Below are 13,735 nucleotides of genomic sequence, written 5' to 3'. Positions count from 1 at the left end.
TAGTTAAATATGTGATTGCAAGATGTAAATGTCCTGGTTAGATTAAAGCCATTAACAGCATGAATGCAAGGTTATTTACATCGTAAACAATATAATTCACAATGTCCATATGTGTGCACTGAGGTAAATGGTCCAGGTCTATGTGCCATTCCGCTGCAGAGAGCTCGTATGGGTCGATATTTTGGATGCCTGAGAGCTTTTCCAAATACCGCTGTTTTGCGCTTGGTGTGAGCTTGTTCCTGTATGGTCCCCTTTCTTTTGCCTTATCTTTTTGCATTGCTTTACTTTCTTAATTTCTTTCTCGTATTCGTAGATCCATCTCTGTTCTGCCGACATAATAAATTTGCAAAAATGAAAGAGCTCTGGAATGTTTAGTCGTGCCTCTGTGAAGTTCTGAATGCATTGCCCCTGGCAACCGATAGCGTGTCCTACCATCATGGCCGACCGGCTCAGACCCCTCCCAAATCAACCAAAATCGGCACGTGACTCCTCACTCTCAATAGTTTCATGGCTTTATGCCATCATCTTCTAACTCAGTAAGAACATTTCTTTCAATCTACATTAGTGGATACTGAATTAGCACCCAGTCAAGACTTCCCAATTCTTGCAGCAACATCAGTCCCAATTCTTTTTATGGCTCCTACAGTCTCTGGACAAATGGACTAAATTTTTTTTTTTTTACACAATTCCTACAAATAAAAAGAATGGACAAAGCCTTTGCGTCTACAATCTCTTTATGAACGGACTAAATTGTTTCCTAAACAATTCCTACAGACATAAAGAGAAAGGACCAAGCTTATGCTTCTACAATCTCTTGATTACTGGACTAAATTGTTTCTTAAACAATTCCTACAGATACAAAGAGAAAATACCAAGCCCTTGCTTCTACAATCTCTTGATTACTGGACTAAATTGTTTCTTAAACAATTCCTACAGATACAAAGAGAAAATACCAAGCCCTTGCTTCTACAATCTCTTGATTACTGGACTAAATTGTTTCTTTCACACAATTCCTACAGACAAAAACAGAATGGACCAAGCCTCTGCTTCTACAATCTCTTTATGAAAGGACTAAATTGTTTCTTGAACAATTCCTACAGACATAAAGAGAAAGGACCAAGCCTCCAAGGACCAAGGAGTCTGTAAGAATTGTTTAAGAAACAATTTAGTCTGTTCATCAAGAGACTGTAGAAGCTACAGTCTCTTGATGAACAGACTAAATTGTTTCTTAAACAATTCTTACAGACTCCAGAGAACAGGACTAAGCCTATAATTACACATCTGTGGCTCCTACAGTCTCATGAGAACGGACTAAACCTCTTTCTTAGATGATTCTAACAGACTCGAGAACAGGACCAAGCTATAAACACTTTTTCTATAGCTCCTACATTCTCAAGACAATTAACTAAATCATTTAAAAGGCTCCTACAGAGTCAAGAGAAAGGCCTAAACCAAAAATTCTTAAACAGTGCTACACTGGTTATTATGGTCACACTATATACATCAAATGATCTGCCTACGAAAAAGTTTTCATTCTTTTAAGTAAGTTCTTTTAGAGGGCTGATAGTTTCACTTACCAAATTAGAATCTTTGAGACAGGATCAAGTTGATTCAAATAACTTATGTCCACAGACGCGGTCTGTTGATCTTCAACACAAGAACTGTAGAATCTCCAAAACTCTTCTGTTCACTTCTTGTTGAAGTTGGTGAGTTCTCTTCTTGTCAGTCTCTCCTGGCTGGCTCCGCCAAATTGTTAGATTTTGCCGCATTTGGCTGAGCAGTAGTTTGGGTGGCTCGCCAATGTACTAGATTTCTCTAATACATAAAATAAGTAAGCTTGACCAAAGTTCTTGTCGGGATAAGAATTTATTGAAGGTAGCAGTGTAGCAGTTCTTCAGCATTGATGTTATCATGTCATCCTTCATAGAATCTTAACCCAAAGTACTCTGAGAACAGAACTTTATACCTGTTAACAAATGTGCTACAAACAATACAATAACACCCCATGGAGAGCTAATGATAGTGTAACCTTTTGATGACTTGAAAGGATCTCTCCCATTCATTGACCTGATGTTGACCTAAGAGGGTGATTATATGGGCCAGTTGTTTCACACTTTTGTGAACAAAGTACAGCTAGCTACAGTTGATTGCAAATACATTCAACTAAAGTTACTTAAAAACAAATAATTTTTCAGGTCCCGTATTCCCCCGTGGGACTTGGTTGTGGTGTTAGAGGCTCTTTGTAAAGCTCCATTCGAGCCAATACAAGATATATCAGACAGATATCTGACCCTTAAAACTACCTTTCTGTTGGCTATCACCTCTCTGAGGAGAGTTGGAGATCTTCAGGCCCTCTCAGTGATCCCTAATTATTTTGACTTTGCACCCAACATGGCCAAAGCGTTCATATACCCTCAAGCGGGTCATGTTCCTAAGGTTCTCTCTGTCACGCTACAACCTGTAGTGCTGCAGGCCTTCTGCCATCCTCCCTTTCGGGAGCCCAACCAAGAGAAGCTAAATTGTATCTGTCCAGTTCGAGCACTGGACACATACATCCACAGAGCTGCCCTGTGGAAAAAATTGGACCAATTGCTAGTATGCTATGGTTCCCCCAAAAGAGGCTTTCCTGCATCTAAGCAGACTATTAGTCGTTGGATGGTCGAGGCTATCAACGCCACCAATGAGTCCTCTGGTCTTCCTCCGCTGTTGGGAGCCAAGGCTGCACTACAGTTCCCGTACCTGACAGTAATGCAGCTGGCCAGCATGCTCTCTATGATTCCTCTGTAGATTGTTGTGAGGATGGGTGGAGAGAGACTTGTTCTTTTCAGTCGGCAGATAAAGTGTAGGTGCTGTTGTGCCTTCTTGAGTGACATGGTGTTGGTGGTCCAGGTGAGATCCTCTGTGATGTGCACCTTCAAGAATTTAGTGCTGCTTACTAGTGCTGGGGGGTCAACGAAGTTCTACTGAAGTCCATCACAACCTCCTTTGTCTTCTCCACATTGAGGGACAAGTTGTTAGTGCCTCACCATTCAGCCAGCTGTGCCACTTCCTTTCTTTATTGCTTTTCATCGCTGTTGCTGATGAGACCTACCACAGTTGTGTCATCCGCAAACTTGCTGTCCAGTCGTGGGTCAGCAGCATGAAGAGCATTGCTCGAGGTGTTGTGGCCGACATGGACTGACTGAGGTCTTCCAGTTAGAAAGTCCAGGATCCAATTACAGAAGGAACTGTTAAAGCCCAGCGGGTTTAGTTTGTTGATGAGCTGTTGTAGTATTATTGTGTTGAATGCTGAGCTGAAGTCGATGAACAGCATTCTAACATAGGAGTCTTTATTCTCTAGGTGGGTAAGAGCCAGGTGGAGGGTGGAGGAAATTACATCATCTCACAGACAAGAATGAGGCAAGACAAAGAGTATTCCTAGGGCAGGCATGAGTCATCGATCAGTGAATGTAATCCAGAGGTCTTGACAAAAGGGGTAATCTGTAAAGACAAGCAATAGTCCAGGCTGGAGCAAAAAGTATCCAAGACAGGGATAGGCAAACGGGTAATCCAATATAGACCTGCGAGAATCAAAGTACCGGAAAACAGGCAAGGCTAAACTATGACAGGACTAGGCTAAACCAAGACACAGGAAATCTAAAAACAGGCTCCGTAAAGTAGCTATCAACGAACAGTGATATGTGCTAAATAGGGATGTAACGGTATGAAAATTTATCATCGCGATTATAGTGACCGGTTATCATTATATATATTGTTATAATGTGCTAGAGATGTTAAAAAAGTACATACACATAAATCACTTAACCAAGTTTTATATTTAAAAATCAACAAACAACAAATTAAATGACTTTTTGTTTGCATAATCACTAAAACAATAACATTACCAATGATGTCCGGATTTTAAATGACAACTTGACTGACAACTGTTTAATAGTGTTCAAGATTTCAGGATTGAGATATCTAATGTAAATGTTCAAATAAAGCTTTGAAAAAGTTTAATAAAAAGGTAAACCTCACATTTCAGCCTTTAAATAAAGAAATGGTAGCTATATGTCAACATTATAATTGTTTGATAAACCTCCGTGATCACAACAGCATTGCTATTAATAACACTTCCTTTAGGTCAGCAGTTCTCAATTCCAGTCCTCGCGCCCCCCAGCTCTGCATATTTCACACGTCTCTCTTTGTTAACACACCTGATTCAGATAATCAGCTTGTTAGAAGTGAGCTCTGAACTGTTCACATTGACATGGTCCATATACAGTGTTCCTTGCTCCCTGCTTCTTAAGAACTTCTTATGTTTCTGATGTGAAATATGCTGCTGTGGCATGAGGACTGGAATTGAGAACCGCTGCTTTAGGTAAGCTATTACATGGAGCAAAGAAGAAAACAAAATGCCATCAAATCATTTCTGAAGACAGTTAAAACTTTCAGAGGTACATTCATATAATTAATTAATTAATATTGTGGCGGGGTGGAAGGAATAGGCAGGAGCAAACTCAAATGTAAAGCCCCGGAGGGTGGATTTTACTGAAAAGTGAAGGGGTTGCGGGGTGATGACGGTGCTTGGGCGTGCAAAAGGGTGCTCTCACTCGGGTCCAGGTGCAGGTGAGTTGGTGGAGTGCTCGTGGCAAGTCTTCCGGTCACAGGCTACTTTCTGGTGGCAGAGAGAGAGAAGATTCAGTGTGTTTAGCTCGTGGAGAGGCTTCTCACCCTTTTCCTGTGCGCGTGCTGTTTATATGAGGCCCGGCTGATGAGAGGCAGGTGCGGGTGATCAGCCCGTGATGAGCCTCGAGCCGGTGCTCCTCGTGAGTTACCAGGGCGACGCTGATGTGGACTCGGGACGCTCGTCACACTCCCCCCCGCTAAGCGTTGTCCTGGTCTGGTGGAAAAATACGATGTTAACAGGGGTGAATAAGGGGGTGGGTGGGGAGTGAACCCTGACAGACCTGCATAAGCTGACCAGATCCGGGAAAGGCCATCGGCGTTGGAGGCGGCTGCTCCGCCCCGATGGAGCACTTCAAAGTGGAAGTCCTGGAGCGCGAGGAACCATCGTGTTACCCTGGCGTTGGTGTCCTTGGCGCGAGCCATCCACTGGAGGGGCGCGTGGTCTGTGAGGAGAGTAAACTTCCACCCGATGAGGAAATACCTCAGCTCCAGGACTGCCCACTTGATGGCCAGAGCTTCCTTTTCGACGGCGGCGTAGTTCCTTTCGGCCGGGGTCAGCTTCCTGCTGATGTATAGGATGGGATGTTCCTCACCTTCTTGAACCTGTGACAGGACGGCCCCAGTCCTGTGTCAGAGGCATCCGTTTGCAGCAGGAAGGGGCAGCTGAAGTCCAGGGCATGCAGGACTGGCTCCGAGGTGAGGGCCAGCTTCACCTTCTTTAAATGCCTCCTCCGCTTCCGGTTTCCAGTATACTTTTTCTGGCTGCCCCTTCCTGGTCATGTCGTCAGAGGGGCGGCTAAGGAGGAGAAGTTAGGGATGAAACAGCGGTAGTATCCTGCCAACCCCAAAAATGCTCGTACCTGGGTCTTTGTGCTGGGTCTGGGGGCAGACCATATCACCTTGACCTTCTTTTCCTGTGGTCGGATGAGTCCCCGTCCGACTTGAAACCCCAGTTACTTTGCCTCCGTCAAGCCCAGGTGGCACTTCCGGGGGTTTGCAGTGAGCCCAGCCCTACGTAGCTCAATCAGCACCCTCCGCAGACGGTCCAGGTGGTCTTCCCAGTGCTCGGAGTGGATGACCACATCATCCAGGTATGCCGCGGCGTAGGCCTGGTGAGGCCACAGTAAGATGTCCATCATCCGTTGGAACGTGGCCGGGGCCCCGTGTAGGCCGAACGGGAGGGTCCGGTATTGCCAGTGCCCACCAGGGGTACTGAAGGCGGTCTTGGACTTGGCGCCTTCAGATAGGGGGACCTGCCAGTATCCCTTGGTGAGGTCCAGGGTGGAGATATAGCGGGCCCTTCCCAGGCGATTGAGAAGATCATCCACTCGGGGCATGGGGTAGCCGTCGAACGTCGAGACCTCGTTCAGGCGGCGGAAGTCATTGCAGAAGCGGAGGGTGCCGTCGGGCTTGGGGACCATGATGATAGGGCTGGACCAAGGGCTGTTTGATGGCTCAATTACCCCTAACTTCAGCATTTGTTGAATTTCCTCTTCAATAGCCTGCAATAGACAGCTCCGGGTTGATATCCACTATGACCGGGTCCCTGGTGGCGAGGGCCGCTAGCTGGTCTCTGGTCCCGACCCACCTTTTGAGTAGGTTGATGTGGTAGATTTGGTCTGGTGTCCGCCGCCCCGGCTGGCGGACTCGGTAGTTGACGGGCCCGATTTTTTCAGCAACGGTGTACGGGCCCTGCCAGCTGGCAAGAACTTGCAGGCGGAGTTGGGGATGAGGACCATTACCCGGTCCCCAGGCTGGAACTCGCGGGGCTGGGCGGCCCGGTCATAGTGCCGCTGCTGTGCTTGCTGTGCCCTGGCGAGGTGTTCCCGGACTAATGGCATGACCCGGTCGATTCTTTCCCTCATCACCTTCACATGTTCAATGACGGAGCGGTGGGGGGCCAGCTGTTGCTCCCATGCTTCCCTGGTGACATCTAGCAGTCCCCGAGGCTGGCTCCCGAACAGCAGCTCGAAGGGGGTGAAACCCGTGGATGCCTGAGGGACCTCTCGAATGCCGAACAACACGTAGGGAAGCATGAGGTCCCAGTCGCGTCTGTCTTCAGCCACGACCCACCGTAGCATTTGCTTGAGGGTTTGATTGAACCGTTCCACAAGGCCGTCAGTCTGGGGGTGGTAAACAGAGATTTTTAGCTGCTTTACCTGGAGGAGTTTGCATAGGTCAGCCATTAGCCGGGACATGAAGGGGGTCCCCTGGTCGGTCAGTATCTCCACAGGGATGCCCACCCGGCTGAAGAGCAGGAAGAGCTCGCTGGCGATGGTCTTGGCAGTAGCCTTACGGAGGGGTACGGCTTCAGGGTACCAGGTGGCATAGTCCACAATCACCAAGATGTGCTCGTGGCCACGGTCAGACTTAGGCAACGGCCCTACGAGGTCCATCCCGATGCGCTCAAAGAGCACCCCAATGATGGGTAGTGGAATCAGCAGGCTGGGGGGAGGTTTCCGTGGGGACGTCTTCTGGCAGATTGGGCAAGCCTGGCAGAAACGTTTGACTGAGGGTTCTGCTTCCAGCCCGGGCCAATGGAAGCGATCCGCCAGGGGGTGCGAATGAGCCAACTCTAGCACTGTTTCCGTCTTCGTCTGGGGTACCACTAATAAAGTTTTTTCTTCCCCCCTTCGCTGTGCGACACAGTAGAGTAGGCCATTTTGGACGATGAAGTGCCGGAGAGGATGGGGCCCTGGTTTTAGTTCCTTCCCGTCTACCATGCGCACTTGGGACCAGCAATGCTTGAGACGATCATCCTCGCGTTGTTCTTGGGCAAATATTCCAATTCCAATACCTCCCCCATTCACCTGTTGGAACAGATCATGGTAGAGGTTAGCATCAACGACCTGGGACTCACCATCTCTCCTGCTCTCCGTGGCCAGTAGGGCCGGCTGCTGACGGGTCCCCCTTGCTGGCCTTCTCTTGGGGCTGCTCCCCTTCATGGTGACGGGCTGTACGGCGGTGGCCAGGAGGCGGTCGAACCCCAGCCAGTCTCGGCCAAGAAGGAGGGGGACGGGCAGATCCTTCAGCACGCCCACTTCAAGGGGCCAGGCGCCCGAGAAGGCGGAGACCGTCACTCTCCGGGTCAGGACATGGCGGGTATCTCTGTGCACGCAGGTGATGGGGCAGATAGCCTTGGTTTCTCCGCGTGGCATGAGGATGCGAGATTGCACCAAGCTGACCGCGCTGCCGGAGTCAAGGAGGGCTTGAACTGGACGGCCGTTAATTTTCACCTACGCTTCCGGCGCCCCCTTGGGCAGGTTGTGGTGTACGATACAGCCCACCAACCACGTCCGCGCGGGAGATGCAGGGTCCGCGGTGGGCATCGGTTCATCCTTCGGGGAGGGAGCCGCCGGCCTAGCTACTGGTCGCAAGGTGCCCTCCGGCTTGCGCCGCTCTTGGACCACCCTCCGGGGAAACGGAAACGTTGTTGGGCAGCATCCGCCAGTTCCACCACCTCGACGAGCTCGGTGATTGAAGTAGGGTTCCGCATCCCAACCGCTTGCCGGTGAGTCCGGGGAAGGGCCCGGAGGAATCGGTCCACAATGACACGTTCTACAACTTGGGCAGCCGGGGGCTCCCCGGCGAGCAACCAATGCAGTGCGAGGCGGGATAGTTCGGCCCGCCTGGGCTCGGGCTGGGAGGCGGAGTTTATAGTCCCACTCATGGAAGTGCTGGGCAGCGCAGACCGAGGAGAGCCCCAGCCGGGACAGGATTCCTTCTTGAGCTCGCCGTAATCGTTTGCCACTTCCGTCGGCAGGGCGAAGAAGGCCCACTGAGCTTCGCCGGTGAGGAGAGGGGCGACCAACCGCGCCCAGTCATCGCTCTCCCAGCCTTCCTGGGCGGCTGTATTTTCGAACATTTGGAGAAAGGCCTCTATATGATCATCAGTGGTCATCTTGGGGAGTAGCTGGGACACTTTCGCGGGTCAGAAAGTGGAACGCGTCGAGCGGGCGACGCCCGCAGCTCGCCGAGTTCCCGCTCGGTCTGGTCCACTCGAGCGGCTAGGTGTTCCGTTATCTGTTGCTGGTGGATGCTGACCTCCGTTAGAGTATTTCTTCCATCCTGGAGGTTCGGGGAGCAGCGGCCGCCTGGCAGAGAAAAACACAAAGAAAAACAAAAAGGAGTGTGAGTCGCTGGGGAATCGCAGATTTGTATTCCTTCCACGGTATTGCCCGCATTCTCCACCAGTGTGGTGGAAGGAATAGGCAGGAGCAAACTCAAATGTAAAGCCCCGGAGGGTGGATTTTATTGAAAAGTGAAGGGTTGGGGGGTGATGACGGTGCTTTGGCGTGCAAAAGGGTGCTCTCACTCAGGTCCAGGTGCAGTCTTGAAGTCTTCCGGTCACAGGCTGCTTTCTGGTGGCAGAGAGAGAGAGAAGATTCAGTGTATTTAGCTCGTGGAGAGGCTTCTCACCCTTTTCCTGTGCGCGTGCTGTTTATATGAGGCCTGGCTGATGAGAGGCAGGTCGGGTGATCAGCCCGTGATGAGCCTCGAGCCGGTGCTCCTCGTAAGTTACCAGGGCGATTTTATCATGATTTATCGTCGAACCAGTAATCGTAACATCCCTAATGCTAAACAATACTCTGCCGTAAATGGTTGTTTGAGACTGATTCTTATAGTAGGTGTAATTGGTAGCAACTGTGTGTGATTGGTTTCAGGTGAGCTTGTGATTAGTGCAATGCAGCATGGGAAATGTAGTCCAGGGTGATGTGTAACAGTCTGTGTGGTGGTCTGTGTGGTGTGTGCAAGTAGATGTAAGTTCAAGGACAGGATTCGTGACACCACAGAGGAGCAGAAGACCACCAGGCCAGAGCAGATGGAGCAGAAGACCACCACAGAGGAGCAGAAGACCGCCAGGCCAGAGCAGATGGAGCAGAAGACCACCACAGAGGAGCAGAAGACCACCGGGCCAGAGCAAATGGAGCAGAAGACCACCACAGAGGAGCAGAAGACCACCAGGCCAGAGCAGATGGAGCAGAAGACCACCACAGAGGATTAGAAGACCATCAGTCCAGAGCAGATGGAGCAGAAGACCACCACAGAGGAGTAGAAGACCACCAGGTCAGAGCAGATGGAGCAGAAGACCACCACAGAGGAGTAGAAGACCAGAACAGACAGATGACTCAAAATCAGACTCATTAGTTGGTACAAGACAGACAGATTGTGCAAAATTAGATGGATTAATAGAAACTGGTCTGATAGAAATTTCAGTGACTGAAACAGGACAGACATACATGTATGGTTCAAAATCAGACATATTACTTAAAATGAGTGGACAGACAGATAATTCAGGAATAGATTCATGGGTTGACACTGTATGGACTGTATTTTTGGTTGTTGTTGTTGTTGTTGTTGTTTTCTGTGTTATATTTCATCTGCAACAGCTATGTGAACTTGCATGAAACATCCATTTGGTCGTTAACTTTTAAATGCATCATGCAAAAAATAAGACCCGCAACTGGCAGATCACCTAGCTACTTCTTTTCTATACAGTACAGTAGGAAGTTAAACTAAATGAAATGTGGAGAATGTTAACTGTTACAAGATGACTAAAAGGCCAGTTTACAGTGACAGGGTGCGTGTAACAGGTGCGACAGAGTGCTACTAACTCTTCTGCTCTTCTACTACACACTCAAAAGTGTGTACTTTTTCTTCACCAGAAGAGTATATACTTTAAGGGCTTAGTATAAGTAGGCACATTATAGTGGGTGTAATTGGTAGCTTGTGATTAGTGCAATGGAGCATGGGAAATGTAGTCCAAGGTGATGTGTAACAGCCTGTGTAGAGTGAGAGTCAATATAATGGAAGGGTGACCTCTAGTGGCAACATGGGTGGAAGTTCATAGACAGTATTCGTGACAGTAGGAACACACATGGTTCATACATTCTGATACTGTGTTAATTTACACACTGCTGCACTCAATCTTACGTGTAACTTTTATACTTTTCTAATTATATAGTCTGGGTTTGATTTTTTTCATAGATAGATTATATATATATATATATATATATATAACCTGGGCATCATCTCTTTGCCTAGCTGGATCTGGTCATAGCACAGAGGTGAATGTCCTCTCTCGCAAAAGGGAAGAATCTTCGAATTGCACAGACCCTGCATTAATTAGGTCACATTCCTCATCCATGGTTTGAATGAGGGGTATCCTGACATAGGGCTGGAGATCTTAAACCTTCCACCGCCATGTCAGAAAAAAAAAAACATTTCAATGGGGTTGAGGAAGGCAGAGTATGGGGGGAGGTATCGGAGTGAAAATTATGCATGATCATGAAACCAGTTTTTTAAGAAAGTGAAAGTGAAGTGACATTCAGCCAAGTATGGTGACCCATACTCAGAATTTGTGCTCTGCATTTAACCCATCCAAAATGCACACACACAGAGCAGTGAACACACACACACACACACTGTGAGCACACACCCGGAGCAGTGGGCAGCCATTTATGCTGCGGCGCCGGAGAGCAGTTGGGGGTTCGATGCCTTGCTCAAGGGCACCTAAGTCGTGGTATTGAGGGTGGAGAGAGAACTGTACATGCACTCCCCCCACCCACAATTCCTGCCAGCCCAGGACTCGAACTCACAACCTTTCGATTGGGAGTCCGACTCTCTAACCATTAGGCCACGACTTCCCACACTTTTGGACCAGAGCAGATCAGTGGAAAAATACATAGTCCCAGATGATAATGTTTCTCATCTGCTCTGCATCCATTTGTTCACCTGCTGTGACAATGTTGTGAAGTATGTCTAAAAAGGTGAGAATGTGGGCCATGTTGTAAGGACCTAACTTGGCATGGCTTTGGAGGATCTCCTTCTGCGTGATTGCAGCACACATTTTGATGTTGCCTCCATGTTGGCCCGGGACATTCAAAATAGCTCTATGGCCATTGATGTTTCTTAAAAACCAAGCCTCATCTATGAAGATAAATTCAAGTGGGATTGGAACAGCATCAATTAGCAAAACTCTCTGAAAAAAAAAAAGATTTACTTACCTCCACATATTCATGTCATAGGTCTCTTACTCTTTCAGAATTTCTTTTAAATGGCCCTCGGTAGATTTGTTTCATCTGTATGTGATGTTTTTTAAGGATTCGCTCCAGTGTTGATAAAGAGACATGATGGACATTGTTGAAAACTGTGTGGGGTTGTATTTTGGAAAGAAGTGTCTTAAAATTGCAAAGAAGTGACGTTATGTTATTTCTGTGTCTAATGTACAGAAGTGTGTTTAGTGTTTTGCACAACAATGTGTGTAGTGTTTTGCAAAAAGTGTGAGGCTGAGAATGTACAGTACTTATATTTGTGCAGATCTGGGCTGAGGTTTGGCTCCTTGAGTGTAAGGTTTTAGTAACTGTGTGTTATTTTAAATTTTTGTGTTTAAGCAATCATAAAAAATAAAAAAATAATAAAAAAAAGACTGTAAAGGGAAAACTGGTGCAGTTCTGCTTCCTGCTGGAGGTTGAAATGTATTTCAACTACACTTTTATATTTATCTTCCCGAGACCCAGCAGACCAAATTGTTTGCAATTTTGTTGTGTGCAGTGTCAGTACAGTATAAATGTTTTTTTATTAAACATTATTTGCTGTGCATTGTGCATAATGATGAATGATTACAAAATATTAATTCAATGAATTACAGTTTTTCCGAATTGCTAAAACACATTTCTTGAAACTATCACTCATTTTCTCAAAACCTTAAACACTAATCCAAACTTTCAAACTAAATTCACAGAACCCCTGACTCTTCTTGCAAAATCAAACAATCACTTCAAAACCATTTCACCTATACTCAAAATCAAGCAAAGCTTTCAAATCATTGATTCAGATGTATTATAAACGTTGACTACCATGTTGCAGTTGTGCTTAACTTTTGCTTTCTTGTGTTTAGCGTTCTGCATCACTTGTTTATCACGGTGCAAATAGCATTTATATGAGTAAGAATGTGTTTAGAGTTTTACAAAAAAGAGTGCATGAGATCTGCAAACAGTGTCTAAACTGCAGAAAGAGTGATTTATTGAATTATAGAGTTTGCTCATGTCCATTTGATGCTCTTGATACACAATGGAGAAATGGAGCATTTGTGAGTTCGGGGTTAGAGATTCTTCCAGCACAACAAAGATTTAGTATTTAGGATGATCAGAAAGCTCTCTCTTCAAATATCCAAATGTCTTGTAAAGAGCATTTTCAGATGAGACACTATTTAAAAATTGACTTACTTTACATTACATTATAACCCAGAATACATGGTGTACAGTGGACAGATTTACTCTCAAAAACATCACAGTAAAACATAAGAGGAAAAAGATATAATTAGATAAAGATACAATTATATTTTATTCAAAAGTAACAATAATAACTATAACAATCATTTCAAAAATAATAATGGTAATAATAATTCATGCATCTGGCAGTTACAACAATATAATTTAAATGATCAGTTTAACATAACTTGACAAAAAAGTAATGTCTATAGTCTCCTATCCAGAGGAAAGCTTCTTTCCAGTGAGTACAGAGCAGGAAACAGCAGTGATTACAGAATGCTTTGAGTGATGAGAAGAAAATGTTGCTGAACCAGTCCACTCTATTTGTCACCCACCTTGGCCAAAAAAAAAAAAAAAAAAAGATTGTTTACATACAAAATGTACAATAAAGCTTATGTTTTTTAAATAATGTTTAACTGTTGCTGTTAAAGGTTCCGATATATATATATATATATATATATATATATATATATATATATATATATATATATATATATATATATATATATATATATATATATATATATATATATCGGAACCTTTAACAGCAACAGTTAAACATTATTTAAAACATTATTTATACATTATTTAAACATTATTTATATATCACAGTACAAATATGTCAGCTGGCCCAAATATTATAATGGCACAGTATATATCTAGTTACAATTTGGGATCCTGAAAAAGCTGTTCAAGTGACATACCGTCTACTGACAAAAGAAGCTGAACTTCTCTTCACAGTTTCTGTGTGTCCAAAGATGTGTTTGCTTGGCCAGGGCTCCACAACGAAGGTC

The 13,735-nt window shown here is 45.9% G+C and overlaps 1 long non-coding RNA gene across 1 annotated transcript; it reads right to left on the bottom strand.

The window, feature by feature from the left end:
- Positions 1-912: 912 nt before the first annotated feature.
- Positions 913-2,053, bottom strand: LOC132152370 (uncharacterized). The gene is made up of 2 exons (XR_009436497.1): positions 1,187-2,053; positions 913-1,122 (listed from the first exon to the last, which is right to left on the bottom strand). It is a non-coding gene; the product is annotated as an uncharacterized LOC132152370 (long non-coding RNA).
- Positions 2,054-13,735: the final 11,682 nt, after the last annotated feature.

The sequence above is a fragment of the Carassius carassius genome, chromosome 11, assembly GCF_963082965.1.
Source record: "Carassius carassius chromosome 11, fCarCar2.1, whole genome shotgun sequence".
In the NCBI taxonomy this organism is placed as follows: Eukaryota; Metazoa; Chordata; class Actinopteri; order Cypriniformes; family Cyprinidae; genus Carassius; species Carassius carassius.
Note: the sequence above shows the minus strand (reverse complement) of the source record. Positions and strands in the feature narration are given on the sequence as shown.